Source organism: Octopus bimaculoides, chromosome 4, assembly GCF_046866305.1.
Source record: "Octopus bimaculoides isolate indiv1 chromosome 4, ASM4686630v1, whole genome shotgun sequence".
NCBI classification, from domain to species: Eukaryota; Metazoa; Mollusca; class Cephalopoda; order Octopoda; family Octopodidae; genus Octopus; species Octopus bimaculoides.
This window is the reverse complement of record NC_142931.1, coordinates 48,241,631-48,265,161: the sequence shown is the minus strand read 5'-3', so window position 1 is coordinate 48,265,161 and position 23,531 is coordinate 48,241,631. Positions and strand designations below refer to the sequence as shown.

The 23,531-nt window shown below is 37.6% G+C and overlaps 1 protein-coding gene and 1 long non-coding RNA gene across 8 annotated transcripts in view; both read left to right on the top strand.

The window, feature by feature from the left end:
• Nucleotides 1-23,531, top strand: part of LOC106884518 (epidermal retinol dehydrogenase 2) — a 336,544-nt gene that overhangs the window by 21,102 nt on the left and 291,911 nt on the right. The window lies entirely within an intron of this gene.
• LOC149136037 (uncharacterized) lies at nucleotides 10,002-13,499 on the top strand. The gene is made up of 2 exons (XR_016241479.1): nucleotides 10,002-11,121; nucleotides 11,447-13,499. It is a non-coding gene; the product is annotated as an uncharacterized LOC149136037 (long non-coding RNA).

Here is a 23,531-nt window from a genome sequence, read left to right as displayed (position 1 = left end):
CGTCCAACCCATGCTAGCATGGAAAGCGGACGTTAAACGATGATGATGATGATGATGATATATATATATATGTGAGAAAGAGAGAGGGAGGGGTGAACTAAATTTGACTGATTGCATAAAAGAGAAAAACAATATCTCATCCAAGAATAAAAGTTTTTGAAAAGATCAAGATATCAACTAGATTATAAGTCAGTTCTGGAACTTGGCACATGCCTGCCTCACTGTGTCCCTTGGAAGATCTTAAAGCATCTTAATCTTGGCCACCAGTTTGGCCTTGGTGTTTCAGGTAGACTGGTTGGTGTCTTTCCCAACTGTGCCCCACACATAATAATCCATTGGATTGCAATCAAGGACATTAGGAGGCCAGAAATTGGGGCTGGTGGAATCATAGAAACTCTCTGACAACCTCTTCTGACTCTTTCCTGAGGTACAGCCAGGAGTCAAATCCTGTTGTCAGACTTAGGGTCTTCCAGCAACAATCCTTTCAGTCAAGGTTTCAGTAATACCACTTACTCTTTAGATATGGCAGATATGGAAAACATATATATCATCTTCATTTTAATGTCCACTTTCCCAAGCTCACATAGGTCAGACAAAATTTTGTTGCAGTGTATTATCTACTGCTTGATATCTTTCCCTGTTGCCGACTGTGACATGTTTCTGAGTAATGTAATATTTTTCCCAATAGCTGACATGTTTCTACAGAAGACTGGGAAGGAAGGACACTGCTTTCATGACAGAGACATTCTTTCACAACTATTATGCAGTGTCATGACAGGGAGACAGTAACACACATTTGTACGCATATATTTTGTACATACACAACAGGCTTCTTTCAGTTTCTTTACCAAATCCAGTCACAAAGCATTGATCAACCAGGGCTATAGTGGAAGACACTTGCTCAAAGTGCCACACAATGGTATTGTAACTATATGCACAGTTGTATATATACATATTTATATTTGTAGTCTAAAAAATGATTATTATTGTCCCATTACATAGGAGTTTAACAAATAAATGAAGTCCTAGAATCAAAGAAATATTTTTTGTTAAGCTTAATTATAGCAGTATTTTGTAATTTTTTCACTCTTTTGGAACTCTTGAAAAACTTTAGATGGCTTGAGCAAGCCACCGCATAAAAATTACAGTATCTTAATTGTTTTTTTCCTTTCTATTTCATAATGTTAAATTTCATACGAGATAAAATAAATCATAAAAATAAATCATAAAAAAGTGCTAAATCTGAGGAAGTTTTAAGAAATTTCATTTAACTTAGAGCTTATTTAAATCAAATTCCCCTATTTAGAGTTAATTTTTCCCATTGGGGATCCTTGCTATTACAAATGCCAGTGTGTCGAATATGCTGTGCATGTATAATAAAATTAAGAACATGGGACTAAATACAAACATGACTCAAAAATTTGCATGTAATGAGCCTATTCATAAATATTTTTTCAGAACCTCTAGTGACTTTTATGGAACCTTAGGATTTCAGGACCTCCAGTTAGGAAATTTTGGATTAAATGTTTGAAAGCTGTAGTTCTGTAAATGAATAAAAACACATGTGTATGCACATGCACAAACATATATTCTCTCTCTTCTCTATATCTCTCTTTGTGTTTCATGCTTCTTATGGGGGTGGGGTAACAAAACAATAATTAATAAAACGTGGTTAGTTCAATCAACTTTATTTCTCCCAAAATTCACTCTGTGCCCATCAAAAGAAATCTACAGTCATACAGGTCTAACATATGTATTTCATATCGCTCACCCAAAGAACATAGTGATCACACTTTGACTTTACAGTAGTAGCATGTATAAAATATTTCTGACATGTAGGACCTATGTCTACATACCAACATTCAGAAGTATGTATAAATATATGCTGCTTGTACATTGCCTGTGTTCACATAGAGATATCAACTACATACATAATTCATAATTCATCTTTTATCTTTTACTTGTTTCAGTCATTAGACTGCAGCCATACAGGGGCACCACCTTAAATTTTCAGTTGGATGAATTAACCCCAGTACTTATTTTTCTTTTAAAGCCTGGTCCTTTTCCTGAACTGTTAAGTTTTAAGGATGTAAATGCACCAACATTGGTTAACAACCTGTTGTGGGAGACTAAACATAAAGACAGACACACATAGATATATATATATATATATATCTCACTCTCTGGGAGAAAGGCACAAGCACAAACACAGACATATACACACACGGCAGTAACTACCGCCTACCAAATTCAATCACAAAGCTTCAGTCGACATTTGTATACATGATGGACTTCTTTCAGTTTCTGTCTATCAAATCAATTCAAAGCTTTGGTCAGCCCAAGTCTATAGTTAAAGAGTTGAAGATACTTGCCCAAGGTGTCACACTGTAGAACTGAACCTGGAACCATGAGGTTGGGAAGCAAGTCTCTTATGAGACAGACATGCCTGTGCCTATACATACATCAGCAACACACATTACATTCTGCTCACATTTACATACACACGTTATTCAATTCTATAATCAGTTTCCTAAATATACATGAACAACGTAATATTGTTCCCACATGCATGGACACATGCACATGTTAACCATGTACATATTGCATGTTACTCGCACATATACATCAGTCTTATATACAATGCACATTCTTCAAATATACATCATCCACTTAAATTATATTCAGTTTCTTATGAGATTTGCTAAAATACACAGCGACCGAGATATATATTGTTACAGAGCTAAGTGAAATGGCGAGGAGAAAAAAGCAAGGTACTTGTTTAAAAAGTCACCTGAGATGACGTAATCTGCACCTGTGATGCAAGACAATTGATTGTACAGCATCTCAGCTGTAAGGTACAGGTGTGGGAGGAGTTGAAACAGTTGTAGTGGGTTTCAATAAATAAACTTGTAAATTCCATTTTCTATTTCTGATCCGTTATCCACTTACATATGTTGCTCATACATGCAGTACATACAAATACATCCGGCACCTACACACACACGCGCGCGCGCGCACGCACACACACACACACACACATGTAATACATGTTACTTAAGCACATTTGAAATTGTTTTTTTTCTTTTTATTTTATTTTTTGCTTCCTTCATTACCATTTCTTCTGACACATTTTTTGTCATTTCTTCCTTGTTCCAATTTCTTCCTGATGTTTGTTTGGCTTTCAGTCTTCGTCTTCAATTTTCTTTTTTTTTTTTTATTGTATGTTTTACTTCACATTTTTTTTATTACATTTCACTTCTGTTCAGTCTCTTTGATTTCTGTTTTTCTTTTGTCTTTTTAATCTTTTTTTTTTACATATTCTCTTCATATTTTTTAAATCCTCTACATTTTTTTGCCCTCCACTTCTTTTCTTTCTTTTCTTGTCATAACAATCTTATCACTCTCTCTTCATCTTTTTCATTCTTATGACATATTTTCTACTTCTTTCACTTTTACCATTTCCACTGTCCTTCTTTTGCACTCTCATCTTTGCTCTTTCTTCACCTTTTGCTACATGTTTCTCTCTGATATCTCAATTATTGCCTATACTACAGGCTTTAGGACTTTCTTGACAAACTGCTTGGTCTGCTGTTATGTCTTTGTTAGTGTACAAACTGATATTCCACATTATCTTCATGGTATGCATTTCTGTGATATGCCCATGTTTCAGTTCATACCATTACTGGATAGCTTTTAGAACTGGTCAACTTCAAAGTGTTGTTATGTTGCTAAGTTCCAATTCTTGCATGGAACAAAACAGAGAGATAAATAAATAAGTAAAGTGTGTCGATAAATATGGATATGTATGTAAATATCACATGCATCCACACACACTTACACATGTGTGGAGTCACATTTTTCTCTCCTACACACTTGCACTTTGCTCATAAATGTGCATATATACAATATTCATTACTCTCTCACACACTCGCACGAATGTGCACACATGCACATTCACACCAATAGCATGGCTCACTCACACATATACAAGCACATTGCGTGTGCATGGATCCTTCATTCACATAGACAAGCATAAACACTGTTGTATACCCATGCACATATACATTTATGGACATGTGCACGTTTACACTCACATGCATGCATACTTACATGCATGTGCATACACTCACTATGTCAGTTATGCTTGCATCCTCACAATGATGCTCACAAGATGCACAATTTGTTCTCTGACACATACACACATACTTTGATCACACCTGCACTCTCTCCTTTGCTCACACCTGCACTCTCTCCTTTGCTCACACACACACACACACACACACATTTTCACATCTATGATAGGTTTAAATCAATTACCTTTTGCCTCCGACTTATATATTCATACTCATGTATACATTTATAAAAGCATACATGCATGTACTTCGTACACACACATTTGTACATACACACACACATTCATACACACACACACACACACACACACACCCACACACACACACACACACACACACACACACACACACACACACACACGCTCACTCACTCTTTCTGCCGCCTTTCATGTTTTCGCTTGATGACTCTTTCTCTCATGTCCTCATTATCTTCTTTCATTGCTATCATTTTTCTTTCTCTGTCAGTGATTAGAAACATTCTGTAAAGGAATGGCCTATGTTAATGGCCTAGTTTTTGAAGTTTTGAGCTCTCACTTTTAATTTTCTTTATCTCCTTTTAACTTACTTATCATAACCATGCTATGGAAATTATTGAAATATTTGTTTTTTTTTTTTCCATGAATTCATATCTAAAACATCTCTCATGGTCTTTCTTCTCATTTTCAGATTCATACATATTTTTTTTTCACTTGCTTGCCCATTTGCATGTACCAGTAATTTATTTTGTCACACATAAGTTGTTATCAATAGTGATGGCCTTAAAGACTTCTAATTGATTAGTGTCTTTCATTTTCAGTAAAAAACACCCAACAGTGACTCCATATTTAAAATTCATTCTCACATTCCTTCTCATGTCTACTCAAATCCACTAATTGGCTTTGTTTCTTGATTCAAGCCTGATCCATTCAAATTCATTGATTCAGCCACTTTTCCTTCTGAGCTTGCTCATCACCCCAATCTTGTTCAGCTTGCTCAAGATGCCATTTCCTCTTGGCTTGTTCAATACCTTGACATGGGGCTCAAAATTCTGATCTGATCCATCCAACCTCAACACCCTGAGCCCAACACTCTGACATGCCTTGATTTAATCAGTCTTCAAAGCTATGATCTATCTTAACTCAATGCCTCAATCCTCCAAGACTTCAACAATTTAATCCATTCAAACCCCACTACCTTGGTCTACCCAGAATTCAATACTTTGATCCATCCAGACCCATCAACTCAATCTACTGAAGGCTCAACACTGATCCACCCTCTAAGGATCCAAAACACTCCAGTCCACTAGGGCTCCACTTCCCACTCCATTTTGTGTGCATTCTCTAAATCACAGACCCACTCTTTTTCCACCTAAACCACTATATTACTCAACTTTTCCCCCCACTTTATCTTCAATGACTCCGACGTACACTACTGTTTTGTTTTCCACCTCACCCTCTTCCTGTTACCTTTTACTACACCTGTACCCCCCTCCATACCCTCACTTCCCCCATCATACCCAGATGATTTCAACAACTGTCGACATGCTCTGCCAGTCAATTGTTTTCAGCTTAATGCTTTTACCACATGTGCATGTCTATATATATTGTGTGTGCATATGTGTGTGTATATATATATATATAGACATACAAATGTGTATACATTTATGTACATACACATTTTATAAACATGTACATATGTATTTAAATAGTCCATATGTAGGGGGATGTTTGTGATATGTATTGAGAAATTTACACACAGCTTATATGTACATGGTGTGTGTGTAATACATATTGAGTTGCTGATTGAGTTAGTTGGAAAGATTTGTAAACCAACAAAACCAACTACCCCTTTCATATACACACACCATACATTCACCTTTCTCCACAGTTTATGATCACTGTTGCTTATTCTGTTTGATGCTGATCTTTTAAACAGAACGCCTTGTTTGTTTTCTTTGTTTTGTTTTTCTTTGCTTTTTTTTTTTTGCTTTTATATGCACACACATACATAATCACACACACTCTCATGCACACACACACTCATGCACACACATACTCTCATTTACATACACTCAATCTGTTTAATACTCCCAGCACCACCTTTATTCTAACATCCTTCAACAGACCTATGAGCTAGCAAGGATGATATTCATTTAAGTAGCAGACACACACACACACACACACTACACACAACATAAAGTATGCACATACATGCATGCATATACATACATAAATGCATATATATATATATATATATAAAAGAGAGTAAAGAGTATATATATATATATATATATATATATATTAATATATGTATATATATATATTTATATATATATATATATTATGTGATGTATATTTGTGTGTGTATTTATCATGTACATCACACTCCTACACAATTTAAACCAATTATACACATAATTTAGTTTCCACATGCACTCCAACTCAGACATGCACTCACTCTAAATTGCACATTCATGTACACTTTAATTCACACTCAAACATTCTTTTTGCTTCTTTTGTTTTCCATCTCTCTATTGCTTTGTTTTCTCATTGTTTTCCTTGTCTTCATTCTCTCTCTCTCTCTCTCTTTCTTTCTATTCTTCCCTTCTTTACATTTATTTTTTATTCTTTCCTGCTCTCCTTTGCTCCCCCCCTCCCTCTCTTTCTTAGCTGGCTCCTTCATCTTTATCTTTATTTTTCTCTGATATCTCAACTTCTGTTCATACCACAAGGTTTCAATTTTTTTTCTTGACTTTCCTTTTAGTCAGTCATTGTGTCTTAGTGTACAATATTATATACCACACTATAACTTCATGACTTGCATCATTATGGTTTTTTCACCATGTGGCACCTTGGGCAAGTGTCTTCTACTACAGCCTCGGGCCGACTAAAGCCTTGTGAGTGGATTTGGTTGACAGAAACTGAAAGAAGCCCGTCGTATATGTGTATATATATATATATATATATATATGTATATGTATGTGTTTGTGTGTCTGTGTTTGTCCCCCCCCCCCCCTCCATCGCTTGACAACTGATGCTGGTGTGTTTACATATCCATAACTTAGCGGTTCGGCAAAATATGACCGATAGAATAAGTACTGGGTTTACAAAGAATAAGCCCTGGTGTCGATTTGCTCGACTAAAGGCGGTGCTCCAGCATGGCTGCAGTAAAATGACTGAAACAAGTAAAAGAGTAAAAAAAGAGTATGTTTTTTTTGTTCAGGAATAGGCAGCCTTTATTATGAAGTGGTTTGCATGAGAGGCATGGTACTTCGACAAGCAGGCCATGCTACTAATATATTTAAGGTAATTTTTCATTAAGCGTGTCATTTAGAAAGTCCCGTGGGCTGCAGTTTTTGCCAGGTTTTTGTTCATATCATTACTAGGCATCTTTTATAACAAGCCAACTTCAAATAGCTGTTATCTAATTAATTAATATCTTTGAGTAATAATGGCAAATTGATTTTTAAAATTAGCAAAGGCATTTAAGATTTGATGTTAATTTTTCTAATTTTTCATAATGTTTTTGAAAAATACTTCTTATCTCTGTGTGTCTGTGTGTATACACACATAAACATGCATGCACTTACAGAGGATCATGTATACCGTTGTTGTTGTTGTTGTTGGCACTCCGTCGCTTACGACGTCGAGGGTTCCAGTTCATCCAATCAATGGAACAGCCTGCTCGTGAAATTAACGTGCAAGTGGCTGAACACTCCACAGACACGTGTACCCTTAACGTAGTTCTCGGGGATATTCCGCGTGACACAATGTGACAAGGCTGACCCTTTGAATTACAGGCACAACAGAAACAGGAAGTAAGAGTGAGAGAAAGTTGTGGTGAAAGAGTACAGCAGGGTTCACCACCATCCCCTGCCGGAGCCTCGTGGTGCTTTAGGTGTTTTAGCTCAATAAACACTCACAACTGGGGATCGAAACTGCGATCCCATGACCACGAGTCCGCTGCCCTAACCACTGGGCCATTGCACCTCCACATCATGTATACCATACAAAAGGTAAAAGACTCAGGAAAACATAACACTCACACAGCCACTGATGTACACCTACCTGAATATTAGGCATATTATTCTGGCAACCCCCATTTTCTTTTAACCGAGTCAGTGAAGAAAGTGAAATGCCCATGGCCCTTATATTTCCAGGGCCTTTGCAGTTGATTGAAAGAAGGAAGTTCTAAACCAGATATCTGAACCGAATTGCTTGCAACAGAGTAAACTCCACTAATGGTACTCATGGACTAAGTAGTGGTGTTGAACTGGGTTTACAGTTTAAGTATTCCACCCATAAAAATTATATACACATACAGCAGGCAAAATTATGCATTATATACACACTGCACATGCATGGGCATATGACACATGCTTATAGATATATCTATAACATACATATATGAACCTACATATTACACGCACATACAAATCTACATATTGTTAACATACAAAAACTGACGTTTTATTGAAATATACAAACCTACGCACATCTACATATTACACACACAGTCTTGGATTAACAATGTAAAATTATTGGGATTGGCATTCCCTTGAGTCTACCATTAAGCCCTGTATGCATTTGTTACATGATCTAATCAGATGAGAGGTATGCCACTATCGGTCATATTTTTTCTTTTATCTTAAGACCTATACATCAGATATCATCACCATCATATTTCTGCTATGCACCACCACCACCACTACCACTATATCTACAATTTCTTTTGCCATTTTACGGCCATGACATCTACTAACAGGTCTGCCACTGCCTTGGTTGTTAGACCAATGCTATTGCCATAACTGTCATCTCCAAATGACCTGCTAGAAACAGCAGTTAAATCTCTCTCAAACCACACTCCCATCATAAATAAGGACCACAATCAGCAATGTGATGTTACATTTATCCCCACCTCAAATGATAGGGTGGTCATCGTTGAAATGACCCTTAATATAGGCTTATTCAGGATTTACATTACTTCAAAATGCACTGCCAACATTAATAAGGACCACATTAGATTATATGATGCCACATCTTCCCCTGCCACCAATGATACGGTAGTCATGGCTGGAGTGTCCTTGATCATAGGTCTGCTTGATCAGAATCTACACGTTATTGACTAAATAGTGACTGACACTATAACTAACAATACCCTTTCACCCATTACCATATATCAATATATACACCATATATCAGTGTACCAGCACCACTACAACCTCTACTGCTACCTCTTTCAGGCCTTGAACATCGGAGCACCGTCCTCACCCACCACCACCACCACCACCACATCGTTTCTACCCTGACTCCTATTAACTACAGCCACCAATCCCTGATATCAGCTTTATGGCATTACCCACCTCCATCTCTTCATAAACAAACAAACCAACACACCATTACTATCACCAGCACAATTAGCTTCAGTCAGTTCTACTACTACAACAACCCTGAAGCTTTTGTGGGATGTCTTTTAGAGATGGTACAGCTGATAAGTTGATTGCCAACCCCTGGAGGGATGAAAGGCAATGTCGACCCAGGTGGGATTTGAGATGTGAAGAGATATTATGACTCCCCTCAAAAACACCAGCATCATGTTTATGTGTTGTATATTTTATAGTTTTTATAATTACGTATGCTATATGTAATGGTATATACTATGTGTGTGTGTATATATATATATATATATATATATATATATATAGTTATATATCTTATGATGATATATTGTAGTATATGTTACATATCGTGTGTGGTAAGAAACTTGCTTCCTAATCACATACTTCTGGGCTCAGTGTCAGTGCATGACACTTTGGACCGACCAAAGTCTTATGAGTGGATATGTAGGCAGAAACTGAAAAAAAGCCCGTTATGTGTGTGTGTGTGTGTGTGTGTGTGTGGTGGTGGTGGTGCGCGCGCGTATGTTTGCCCCCCATCACTGCTTCACAACCGGTGTTGGTTTGTTTACGTTACTGTAACTTAGAAGTTTGGCAAAAGAAACCGATAGAATAGGCACCAGGCTTGAAAAGAAATAAGTACTGGGATCGACTTGTTCAGCAAAAACTGTTCAAGGTGGTGCCCCAGCATGGCCATCGTCCAGTGACTGAAACAGATAAAAGGTATCTATACATATTACTATGTTATGTATACGGATAAAAAGCGTTGTGATATGAAATATAAACTTGTTACCAGTTCAAATATGGTTAAGACATATTGGAACCCGTAGGGAGGCCATGCACTGCGTTTTGTCATGGAGAAATATTCATGCTCTAGACACAAGGGCGTTAACACACCAGGTCAGATATTCTCAAATTTGCTTCAAACTTATTGATCTGGATAGAGGGCGCTTTGAACTGACTTGGTTTGTTTACACCGCTAAGTCCACAACGAGAACATTTCTCCATGACAAAATGTAGTGACTGGCCTCCTTGCGTGTTCGAATATGTCTCGGACATATTTACACTGATAACTTTGTTTTATATATTTTATATGTATTATTTTACATGTATGTTCACACACACATTGTTATATATTATACCCGGACCGGACCGTATGTTGTGTTCTTGAGCAAGACACTTTCTTTCACGTTGCTCCACTCCACTCATCTGTAGAAATTGTGACGTACCGGCCTTTCACTTTTCCTTGAATAACATCGGTAGGTTGGTGAGATGAGGCTGCTATGCATGGGCGACTGCTGGTCTTCCATAAACAACCTTGTTCTGACTTGTTTCTCGAAGAGTAACCTTGTAGGTGCAGTCCCATGGCTATTCTTAACCGAAGGGTGTCTTCACCCTTTACCCTTTTATGCTATATGTAAGATGTTATATATGATATATATTATGGTGTACGCTGACAATTACTGCCAATATGAACTAATTCAGACCGTAACAACTCGTGCACACCCAATAAGAATTCATGAGATTAGGTATATTGAATTTGTTGAAGATTGTAAAAACCCTATCAGTTTGTCTTCTGGGTTCAAGCCTCGGGCTCAGCATGAAACTTAAATGGTAATTCATTTTTTATGTATTATAAAGATCATGTGTGTGTGTGTGTGTGCGCGTGTGCATTTATGTCTGTCTATGTATGGCTATGTTTTATTTGCATGTGTCAGATTCCGTGTCTGTATTAGTTTATATCACTCAAAGAGCCTGTGTAGTATGTAGTATTTTATGTCCAGCCCTAGCGATTCGACACTTAAAGACTGATAAAATATCTTATTGTACTGGATCGATATTATCCACTGAACCGTTGAATGCTATTTCACAGTTCGGCAGCTGTTCATTGGTTAGACCAAGTTAATGAACTTATAAAAGAGTTCTTTATTATTTGTAGATGTGGTGAAGCAGTTTCTCACAGCTATTGAACTTACCGAAATCCGCTATGAATTCTTCAGTGAAAAGTCGTTCATGAACGAAATCACGAATCGCTATAATTTCTTCCACCGGTATGGAACCATTTTATGAAGCCGTGATGTTTGAATATGAAATAAAGAGAAATGTGAGAGTATGACGTCTGTGCCTTTCCAGTTACATTGTATGAGTTGTATAAGAAGAAGGTAAATACCTTTCTAAATTGATGTCAGAAACTGGTCCGTGGATTTGACTTGCTGGTGAAGATTGGCCCTACGTAGTTTTCACAACAGTAATAATTAAACGCTGATAAGAGAACATGTACACAGAAGATCGACCTGTTAAAGTAACAGCCAAATAACCACCAGATCGCACACTATCATCATAAAATAAAACGACAACAAAAAGCAAAAACAAATGGCATTGTCCTAAGAGAATTAGCTGCTATAAGGAATAAAGCTGTTACACTATCTTAAATCACGTGCAAAGCACATTTTTTGTAATTATGGTATGATAATTGGATACTCAAACCCATTAAAAATAGCGTATTGCTGGCGTTTCCCCACCGAGATCTTTGAGTAATGGTGATTGCAGTGAAAGTTGGCGACAGACGTTGATGATGATAAAGTTGATGAGAACGGTCGCACTGGAGTTATAGAGAAGCAACAAGGATGACAGTAATGAAATAAGATAATTATTATATTAGTTAGGGTGAAGATAATGACGCTGATATTAGTAATGTTATTTAATGTGTTGTCGATGAGGCTGCACACGTCGAAGTTATTAGCGGTGGAGGAGCTAGTGATGATTAATGATTGGTGGTGTCGGACTTTTTGATGATATAGTTGTTCGTTCTACTTGAGCCATTGTTGTTTATATATATATATATATATATATATATATATATATACACACACATGTACACAGCAGTAAGCACGTAGATGCAAAACAAGATAGAAAAAATAGTACTAAGTTAATTCCGATTGTGCAGACCTATAACCAAAAGCGTTCTAGTTATGATCATCCCGTCTTTATCAGACAATGTACAATTAATTTATTTAGTGTGTGATCTTTTTTAAGATGGGGGTATGTGATGTGATTTAAGTGATATATGTCCGATTAATAAAAGCTGAAAAAATTCTTCCCAAACTGTTACTCAGTTTCACGTGACCGTTCGCCAGTCAGATGTGATTATCACAACTATCTGACGAACAATCACGTGAAACTCCGAGTAAGCTTTCAAAAAATTCTTTTCAGCGTTTGTAAAGTAAATAGTATAATATTACTTTATTTTTATCTTAATATTCGAATACTATTTTTCTATCTTGTTTTGCATCTACGTGCTTACTGGTGTGTATATATATATAACACAACATCGAGGGCAGCGGCAGAAATACCAGTGCTACGGCCGGAGATCCGGAGATGACGACCACGCCTATACCTGCAGCATCAGTGAAGCTACCGGTCCCACTCCCAGTATTACCAATGACGGCAGTCACATCACCATCGGTGATAGTAGCAGCAGCAACACAACCACTACGGCTAGGGATGACTGCTACGATGACAACAGTCACAACGATATCGCCAGACCCATGCTCTGTAATAACAGAAGCTGCAACAACATCTACAGGCCCGGAGTTAACGGAAATGCACCTGAGATGTGAACAGAACCAACACTCAAGTGCGGAACTATATCAGGTCAGCCGGAATTGCCTTCAAGCGGTGCCTTTACAACCACTAGTCCGCTTTCAGGATTCTGGAAAGACGATTCGTCACGTCCCTGGCAAGCCACGTGTAACGCCTTAAGGATGAAGGAACCCTATACCGTGGAGGATCATATATCGGCCGGGATCCTATATCAACAGGAGCGGACGCTGCAAGCTTTGCACAGCTGAGCGAGCTAGGATCCTCAAAGACTCCCTGGAACCACGATTATTAAATTCCCGACATGCGATTTATATTCCCCGCCCCATTGCAAACGCTACCTGCTGCAAACATGGGATTCCCCATTTATCGATTAGATCTGAAAAAGTCCTTACGAGCTAAAGACAACCTAAGGGCAGACGTTCCCCGTTCGCCATTTTAGCCTATATGGACTGTCAACTGAAGTGATCTGAGATAACTCGTCCTCGCCGACCCGGATTGTTTATATTTTGTTTACTAACTGACTAACGGAATTCTACCTCCACAGTTTGAAGAGGTATTTGACCATCGTCAATAGTCTGGCGAGTCGTCCATAGAGCTTAGCGCTTTATGGATGCGAAACCATTGGTCACCCTATGATCAGACATATACTTATTTGCATATAAATCCGTTACTGCGTTATGCTTTAGAATGTGCTTCTTTATCGGATATATGACACACTGACGATATATATGAACTTAAATATGTTTCAAGTAAAGATTGGCTGAGGCCGTGTCTAACATAATAGCACCACTTGATACGAGTCAAATTTTGTGATATTATGACCCATTCAAGTAGGGAGTTGTTTAACTGAGATGTATTTAGGAATAGGGTACCTTATCTGGTATTCGCTGAAGAAATTTGTTCAGTTTTCGTTTGAAGGCGATGGGATCTTCTCTGTGATTTGTTTTGTGATGATGTTAAATAGAGCAGGGCCCGTTGAGGAAAAAAGATGGTGTTACAGTGAATTTATGTATTGTGAGCCTGAATTGTGTATAGGGTGTATGGCACATGGTCCCAGCTTCTCCCATAATTCTCCACATTATGCAAATGATGTAATACTTACGGTGGCGCTGGAGAGAATAAAGTCTCAATGTTTTAAGATCAGTCATGCTTTTACATTTTTAGTAACTTCTCTCTGGAGTGAATTAATTCTCGCAATGTTTTGTTTGGCGTGGGAAGACTAAGCGGACAGCAGAATTTTAGGTTTGCCCGTACGAAGAAGGTGAAAAGGAGACCGGAAACTTCTGAGTATTCAGAACTTATCCTGCGGGCCATATCGACTTTATTGTTAATGTGAGCCGAGATTGCGATCGTCTGTGGAGAGACCACATAGAGGCTCTCTCTCTCTCTCTCTCTCTCTCAGGAAATACTTCAGTACGGTGCCAGTCGTTAACTGACCACTTATTACCTCCCAAACTTTACCCATTGAACAAGATCCGGTACAGTGAAGCAGATATTCGGGACATAGACATTCTACTAAACATTCTAAATTTATTTTCAAGTTATATTTGTGACCGGATCTGAGATCGTGTTGAAACTGAATCAGTTATATTGTAGAAATTCAATTTTAGCCGGTTCAGAACACAACACAAAATCCGCTTAAATGCATTTTCAGTTTATTTCCTGAGGCGTCAAAATTTTCATCGCATAACTGTGAGTACGACTTGGTCACTGACTCGGTTCTTCTACCATTCTGTGGAATTGTTTTCTTGCTCAGGTTGCAGATGGACGACAAAAAAATTTTAACAGCTAACAAAAATAAATGAAAAGTTAATTTAAATAGCTTTTGTGTTTTTTGAGATAGCTAAAATAGTTCTTCCACATTGTAATTGATTCTAAATTTAGTCTTGCATATTTCAATAGCAACATAAAAAGGAAAAGAAAATATTTTCATTTTAAGGATACATCTGGATGCCTGAAGGACTGCAATAATAAGTTCTATGTCACTACTTTTCTCGCCTAGATAGCTGACATATGTCATCTTTCTCATCTTCGTCTTTGCACTACCAAACAAACGTTGCGTGCTATGACATGTAATTAAACCGAATACATCTTCTGTGAAACATTGAAAAAGTTAGACTTTTTAAAAGCAAAAATAATATATCTAGCGAAGTCAGTCATTGATTGTTTATCTTCAAATGCCAGCTACCTAACTTCAGAATTGTCTGACAGATGAGATAACATAATTAAATGGAAGACTAACAGATAATTTTAGATGATGGGAAACAATAGGGAGATGAACAATAAAATATGGGATTTTTCCCGTCTAGTTCTCCATATACTTTCAACATTTTTCTATAATTCTTCTCCGTGTGAGACTTCTGAGCTTTTTAGAAGTCAATCTATTATTACCCTAAAAACGGAAATATTCTCCAAACATATGTTTCAGCCAAATTCTTTTCAGTTGCGTGATAGCTATTTGTAGACGGAGAGGAACACGAAAAAGTGGGCAGGGGTTTAAAGTATTAGATAATCAGCACATAGGTCTTTAGTTAAATACGTTGCTAGCGTCATATTAAGTACACGAGTTCATGAAAAAAGTCGTTGCCCTATACATTAAAGATTTGAATTGAGCTATTTTATACAACACCATGAAATGAGGACTAAGCGCCTGGTCATGAAAGCATATGCGTACTTAAAAGTTCTATGTGTGTATGTTCGTAGTATAATACAATCGCCAGGATACACTACGAATCGTTTTGTGATTATGCCATAGCTGCGTAACTTATTTTACAATTGCAAAAGTAACCGTTTATGCACCCGAAGAGCGTATTGTGATAACATAATGTCACGAAACGTTTTACAGTGTCCTGTTGATTGCATTATATACCATAATAAACTAAAACCAAGTTGGTGTTCCCGTCTCATATATAATCACACACACACACACACACACACACACACACTCACTCACTCACTCACTCGCGTGCGTGTGTGTGTGTGTGTGTGTGTGTGGTCACTCTTATTTCTGTGCACTTTAGATATAAACAACACAGTTTCTACATTTGGGCACTCTGAAAGGTTTATAGAAGGCAGTGGTTCCCAACCCTTTTATTTAAATTAGTTTCCCACGGACCAGTTTTAATATGCTTATCCTTATATATATATATATATGAAATTTTGAATTTAGTTCACAGATTATCAGTACTACATTTGCGGACCCCAGGTTAGGAACCACTAATGCAAGGTGTATATTTTGCATGTTAAAAGTTTATAATTTTCTTATGAAACCTATGGCCCTTAGGCTACATGTTCTTTATGACGCTTTGTATTGCCCATGAGATGTCGTGATTATGTAAACATAGCATTCTACTAACATTCTATATATCCTATAGACGAGAGCTGCTGAAAAGTTCCTGCCTTGGAGTAAAAGAAAATACAAGAGGAAAAGTTAATTATGATTTTATTTAATGTATTCCTCTCTCAGATTCATAAACTTATTACAACGGTCCTTCAGTTATTCTAATATTATAGAACAACTCGGAAAGTTGGGCTTCCAGCCAGGCCGTTCGCGATAGCGTTTAAGCCAGGAAATATTTAGCACCTCCCCCCCGTATGATTTCAGTCAGAAAACATTTTTTTTCGCTATTTTCGTCCCCCTCCTCTCTCTCTCACACTTTTTCTTGCACAAATATTTATAATTTAATACAACATATGTGGAGTCGCAATGGCCCAGTGGTAAGGGCAGCGGACTCGCGGTCATAGGATCGTGGTTTCGATTCCCAGATCGGGCGTTGTGAGTGTTTATTGAGCGAAAACACCTAAAGCTCCACGAGGCTCTGGCAGGGATGGTGGCGAACCCTGCTGTACTCTTTCACAACAACTTTCTCTCACTCTTACTTCCTGTTTCTGTTGTGCCTGTAATTCAAAGGGTCAGCCTTGTCACATTGTGTCACGTTGAATATCCCCGAGCAGGCTGTTCCGTTGATCGGATCAAATGGAACACTCGACGTCGTAAGCGACGGAGTGCCAACAACAAAAACAACAAATACAACATATAGTGAGTGTACTCCACACTGCATACCATCTTTGTTAAATTTATGCACAGCATTATCTCATTTTGGAAAGTGCATTGTGATTTTTTCAGGTTTTCAGAACAATGACATATCTAGAACAGATCAATGCACCTGGTGAAATCTGACCTGGGGTTGCCACAGTATCGTAGTAAACTCGGTATTAAACATTGCTCTCTAAAGATTTAATTTACAACAATTATTAAAGTCGTTGAACTAGAAAATGAATGTTTGTCATTTCCAACAATAAGACTTAAGTTGATGGAATAACAAAGTTATCTTGTATTCAATCAATTGGCGTGTAAAACAGTTTCATAAGCATGTGTACCATTAACATAATCTTGCAGAACCAGTGTGACACAATCTGTAAATTACTAATATAATCCATTTGATAGGCTTCTACACAGTTTCCGTCCATCCAGTTTCAGTTGCAAAGCGTAGGTCAATCCAAGGCAACAGTAAATGACATTCGCTCAAGATACGAAACTGTAGGGTTGAGCCTGAGAGTTTTGGAAATTGCGAAGCGAACTTTTTAAACATGTGGCCATGCACCGTTCAACTTATTGAACAACGCTCGTATTACCTCCACAAAATGTTAAGTACTCGACTAAAGCAACCAATTGAGATGATAAATAACGTTGATTTAAATACTTGCAGCTGTAACTATAGAATGTGGATGATGCGTTGACAATTTAGATTGTGTCAGGCTGGGGGATTGCACGTCACAGTCTCGAAGCTGAGGTCACATGTGTGATAGATTATGCCACAGGTGCATTAGATTAAATCACCTGTTTGGCGTAATGCATCACATCCCTAACATAAGAAAACAAAAAAAAAAGGCATCTTTGTTACATTGTGTCCATCAAGCAAAATAATATAGAAAACCACCTTAATGATGATGATGGTGACAATTAAGAGAAGGATTTGATAAATAATGATGGTTATCGCTGTTTTTGGTAGCCTTGGTTCTAATGATGTATCTTACTGACATTCCGTCCATCTATAGGTTTGTCAGTCTGGCTGTCTATCATTTTCTCAGTAAGTTTGTCTATCAAGCTGTTTATATGAGCTTCAAAACGCTTTCTACCTGTGTGGTCTACTCACTCAGCCACCCGTATTTGAATCAGTGACTTTTACGGGTCTGTTTTCCTCTTCGTCTCCCTTCCCTGCTCTACCACCTTCCTGTCTCTTACTCTTCTTACCCAATAGTGTATGTAAATATATTAGCACACATGCAGTTTCCAGCATAAAAACAAATAAACACACACGCACACATTTAGAAAACTCAAAAGGACTCTTCTTCCCCACTCCTCACTAACGTTACAAAAACTGTTTTTAAAAAATTGCTTTTATGTCAATGCCACCATGTACAAGTAAATGTGAGATGGTTTATATATATATATATATATATATATATATATATATATATATATATATAGTGTGATGTGGTTGACTTTGTATACATCGCGTATATATATATATATATATATATATATAGTGTGATGTGGTTGACTTTGTATACATCGCGTATATATATATATATATATATATATATATATATATATGTATACTCATACATACACACACACACGAGCGATGTTGAACGGCAGTAAACCTCGGTACGTGTTTTCATAAGTCTGACTCTCAACCTCGCTATTTCATTCACTTCGCTCACTTTTCGTAGCTGTGGTTTTCCAGACATTTGGAGGAGGTGGATTTCACAGTGGGAAAAATATTTTATATACATATAACATAGATAGGTTCTAGTCTTTATTGATTTGACATAACACCGCATGAAATATTCTTTTAAGTCATGTATTCGGACATCACAGTTCACTCAAGTAGGAAGTTATTGTTATGTGCAGTGCTTGCGTTGTGCTTTGTGCTGTTGCAAGCTAGACACTCGGAGTGGATTTGAAATCCTAGTTACTTCCAACATGCGAACATGTTTCGTATAATTCCTCCAAGAAATACCAAACAAACTATCGATACCAATGTTAGCACTGCGCGTAATTATTGTATGTAGCTGGGAGAACGCTGGGCGCAACCACGTCGTCTTACGCTTTAAATGTGTTACTCCAATATGTTATGTCCAGAGTTCCCTATAACACACACACACACATACACACTTGTTGATTAAGATATGTCACTGGAACCTACTATGGTGATGGAGAGAGTGGCATAAGTGTAGTTCTAGCGTTTGTCATTTAAATCTAATGACGTACAAATGTCTCACTGTCGTTTCATTTCTTGATCCGTATTGTATTATATTGTATCCATGGTGTTGGATATACTTGCACATCGAAAGAGACAGTATGGGTGACGCGTGGAAGAGGAATTGAGATAGGCAACTTTATCTCCGGACACGGATTGGTTGTTTTTTTTTTTAACTACTACCTGTCCAGAAAGATCAGCCTGGAGAAGAGATGCCTGCCTCGAAGAGGATTTGAAAAAAGATGGACAAATGTCGTAAGGAAGTGGAGAGTGAATGAGGCCGCGCTAGTGTGGCCGGTCTGCACGGAAAAGAAGGAAATGAGGGAAGGAAAAATTAAAATAAAAACAGGGGATATTATAAAAAGTTATATAAAGAAAAAGGAAAAAGAAAACCGGCGGGTCGAACACGAACCCGGGAGTGGCTGTGTGGTAAGTAGCTTGCTTACCAACCACATGGTCCCGGGTTCAGTCCCACTGCGTGGCATCTTAGGCAAGTGTCTTCTACTATAGCCTCGGGCCGACCAATGCCTTGTGAGTGGATTTGGTAGACGGAAACTGAAAGAAGCCTGTCGTATATATATATATATGTATGTGTGTATGTGTTTGTTTGTATGTCTGTGTTTGTCCCCTCAACATCGCTTGACAACCGATGCTGGTGTGTTTATGTCCCTGTAACTTAGCGGTTCGGCAAAAGAGACCGAAAGAATAAGTACTAGGCTTCCAAAGAATAAGTCCTGGGGTCGATTTGCTCGACTAAAGGCGGTGCTCCAGCATGGCCACAGTCAAAAGACTGAAACAAGTAAAAGAGTAAAAGAGTATATAATTTTAAAATTCATTTCGATTTCGTTATATTTGATTTTTTTTAACTACGGTATAAACCTAGCCCCTAAATGTTTTGTTGTGTCCTTGTGCTGTCCCCTCTGTGTCGTGGCCTGTGTACCAAATAAAAGAAACTGGATATCCTTGCACGTGTAAGGATGAAAATAAATCAGAACTATCACGCACACTATGGCCGACGTTCTGAGTTCGATCCGTCTGCGTGACATATTGGACAAATATCATTTCCTATTACCTCAGGTTGAGCCATATCTTGCGAGTGAAATCTGGTTGACAGAAACGGTGTCGAAGCTTGTCGCATAGATTGCAAATGCAACTGAAAATGTGCAACTTTGTCACACTGTTTGTGCCTGAGAATTACATTAACGGTACGCGTTAATTCAAGAGGAAGTAAAGTTAATCGAACAGAAGAATCCTCATCATCGAACTGCGGAGATCTAGTGCGCGCACGCGCACACACACACACACACACACACACTCTCTTTCTCTCTCTCTCTCTCTCATATCCTTTTCAAGGTATTGCGAGTGAAGAAGTAAAGTAGTACTGTTAGATTTCGGCATAGCTTAGTTCAGAATACACGTAGTGGTTTGTCATCACTCCCTACAAGATGAACTTAGGGTTACAAGCTCCCAAAACATTTTTTAATTGTACAGTGTCCTCGCTACTTCCGGTTGTAGATTGTACTTCTGCGTGTCATCTATTTGTGTTTAAGTATGCCGTGCAAAGAAGGTAAGTGTTTCAGAATACAGAATGAGGAATCGATAAGAACGTTTCTACTTCTGTTTTCTGGGGATAAAACATTTAACACTAAAAACCTGAATGCATCGCATGTTACAGACTAGACAGCAGTTAGTATCAACAGCAGTATCCTTCAATTGCCTAGCATCATGTTCTGTGACAGATCTATGCGTCCATTGATCTTTACGAATAGAAACTCTAGCTTTTATGAAACATTTTCGAGCTAATTTATACAATGATGAGAATAACAAAAGAAATGCTACGTTTGTAGTTGCATCTACTTGACTGAGAACCTCCAGAAAATGCCCCACCTGTTGAAAGTATTGATAGATGAAAAAAGTCGATGTATTTTGATTTTAATTACGATCATTTATCGGCGAGAATTTAGGAAAAAGTAAACAGCATATATCACTTGGTTGGGATTGACCACAATATTGCTCATCTGTCTATTATTGATTGGTGCACTGTTCCGGCGATCAGATATCGAACCTCCTATGATGATGACAAAAGTCTATATCAGTAAAAACAAGTGTCAATTTAATTTACTAAACACATTTGAACATAAAATTAACACGACCTGGTTTATACATCTAAAATATATTTTCAGATGAACCACTAAAATTTGTAAGTAACCAATGGGAAGAAAAAGCAATGACATCATTATCCCTTATATTTACTACTACCTTTTCAATTCAAACATTATTAGAGTAGAGAAGAGATTGCCTAATATTTCCATCATAAGCCTTTAATAATCGTTCTGGGAAAAAAGATTGTTTTATTTTACCTTAGGTTACCTAGCTGTAACGGATTAGAGACCTAATCTATATGAAATGTCTGCAATGCACAAGCACCTTGTCTAGGAAAGGATTAATTTTTCATTTGCTTGATGTCTTGAAGCAGGAACTAAGCATTTGCTCTCAGTGGGAATCCTGTCATCATGAAACCCTAAATATTCTTTTCTACTCTAGGCACAAGGCCTGAAATTTTGGGGGGAGGGGCCAGTCGATTAGATTGACCCCATTACGCAACTAGTACTTAATTTATCGACCCCGAAAGGATGAAAGGCAAAGCCGACCTCGGCGGAATTTGAACTCAGAATGTAGACAGACGAAATACCACTAACCATTTCTTCCAGCGTGCTAACGTTTCTGCCAGCTCGCCGCCTTAGAAACCCTAAATATTCCAATACCTATGGACGCCCTGATGAACGAAGCTTTAGGGTGAAAGCCTCCTCTACCTGGTGCACCCATTCGGAAATTGGGGAGTAAGAGTTTTGTTTACGTTGGGCATGGCCTTGTTTTAACACGGAATCCGGACTGTTTTTAGTGCCTAAAAAAAAAAAAAAAATTAAAAAGAAAGTATGAAACACAACTCCAGCCTCGGTAAAGAAAATAAAAGAAAATCACGAACTCTGAATCACTAAGCAAAACTAAGAAAATGTAAAAGTAACAATAAGTACATGAACGAAACTTTAGTGCTGGTGGATCTTATAATCACTATGTAGTACTTTTGTAGCTTTAACTTAACCGAGCAGGTGTAGCTAATCGGTTGGACTACGGTATGCGATTTCCAAATAGATGTCTCTTTCTAACTAAGGTTCATATTGCATTATCCAGTCGACAGAGGTTAATCGCACAGAGTACTGAGTGACAGTCTCGACTTATGCTGTTAATGTCAGTGTGATTGAATGTCACAGCGGAGGCGAGGAAAAATGATTCGGTCAAAGTGCGACAGTTACTGTTTCTATACATTTATTATAGGCCATGTGCATCTCAGCACAATATTTGAGATTCATGATGTTATTGATGCTCTTGATATCTTTGGGTTTTCATGTTTGTCTGGAGTGAGGAATAAGAATAGTATGTTTAGGGTGGTATTATAGTGAGTTTATAGTTGTGTAGTGGCATGAAAGGTACAAGTTAAAAATTGTGGACTCATGCATGAACAAATGTCCTTCATTTTTTAACTGTTGTCAGTTTTGGTTTTGAAAGTAGAGATGGCCATACATTTGTCAGTGTTGTGTAGTTTCATCTCAACCCTAAATAGACTATATCGAGCAATAAGTAATCGGGAAATCGACGGAGTACGATTCACAGACCCAGCATTTCAAATATGCCATGTATCCGCTTTGCTGAGGATCATATTATGCAATCCAATATGCAGACTTTTGTTGCTGTTGTCGAAGCTGTTGCGTAGTAGCATTCTTGCTGTTAGCATTTCTAAATATAGCTTAACAATCTTCATATGTGGAGGATTAGTGGTGAGGATCATGATAATACAGTTTTATACAACAGTAAAGAGAAATGAGTGTGTGTGTGTGTGTGTGTGTGTGTGTGTGTAAGTGAGTATGTATGTATGTAAAAATAAATTGTTTTTTTTTTAAGGTGTAATTCGAAGTACATTAAAGTTATGACTAATAGAGTGTAAATGTTGCATTAAAAAAACCGTTAGATGGAAAAAGTATTTCAACAAAATCTTTATACGCTGATTATTTATAGTTCTATCTAATTCAAGTTAAAAACGATTTATTTTATGCCCCTCGAAGTTTCTAAATCCTTATGTGTGTATATATATATATA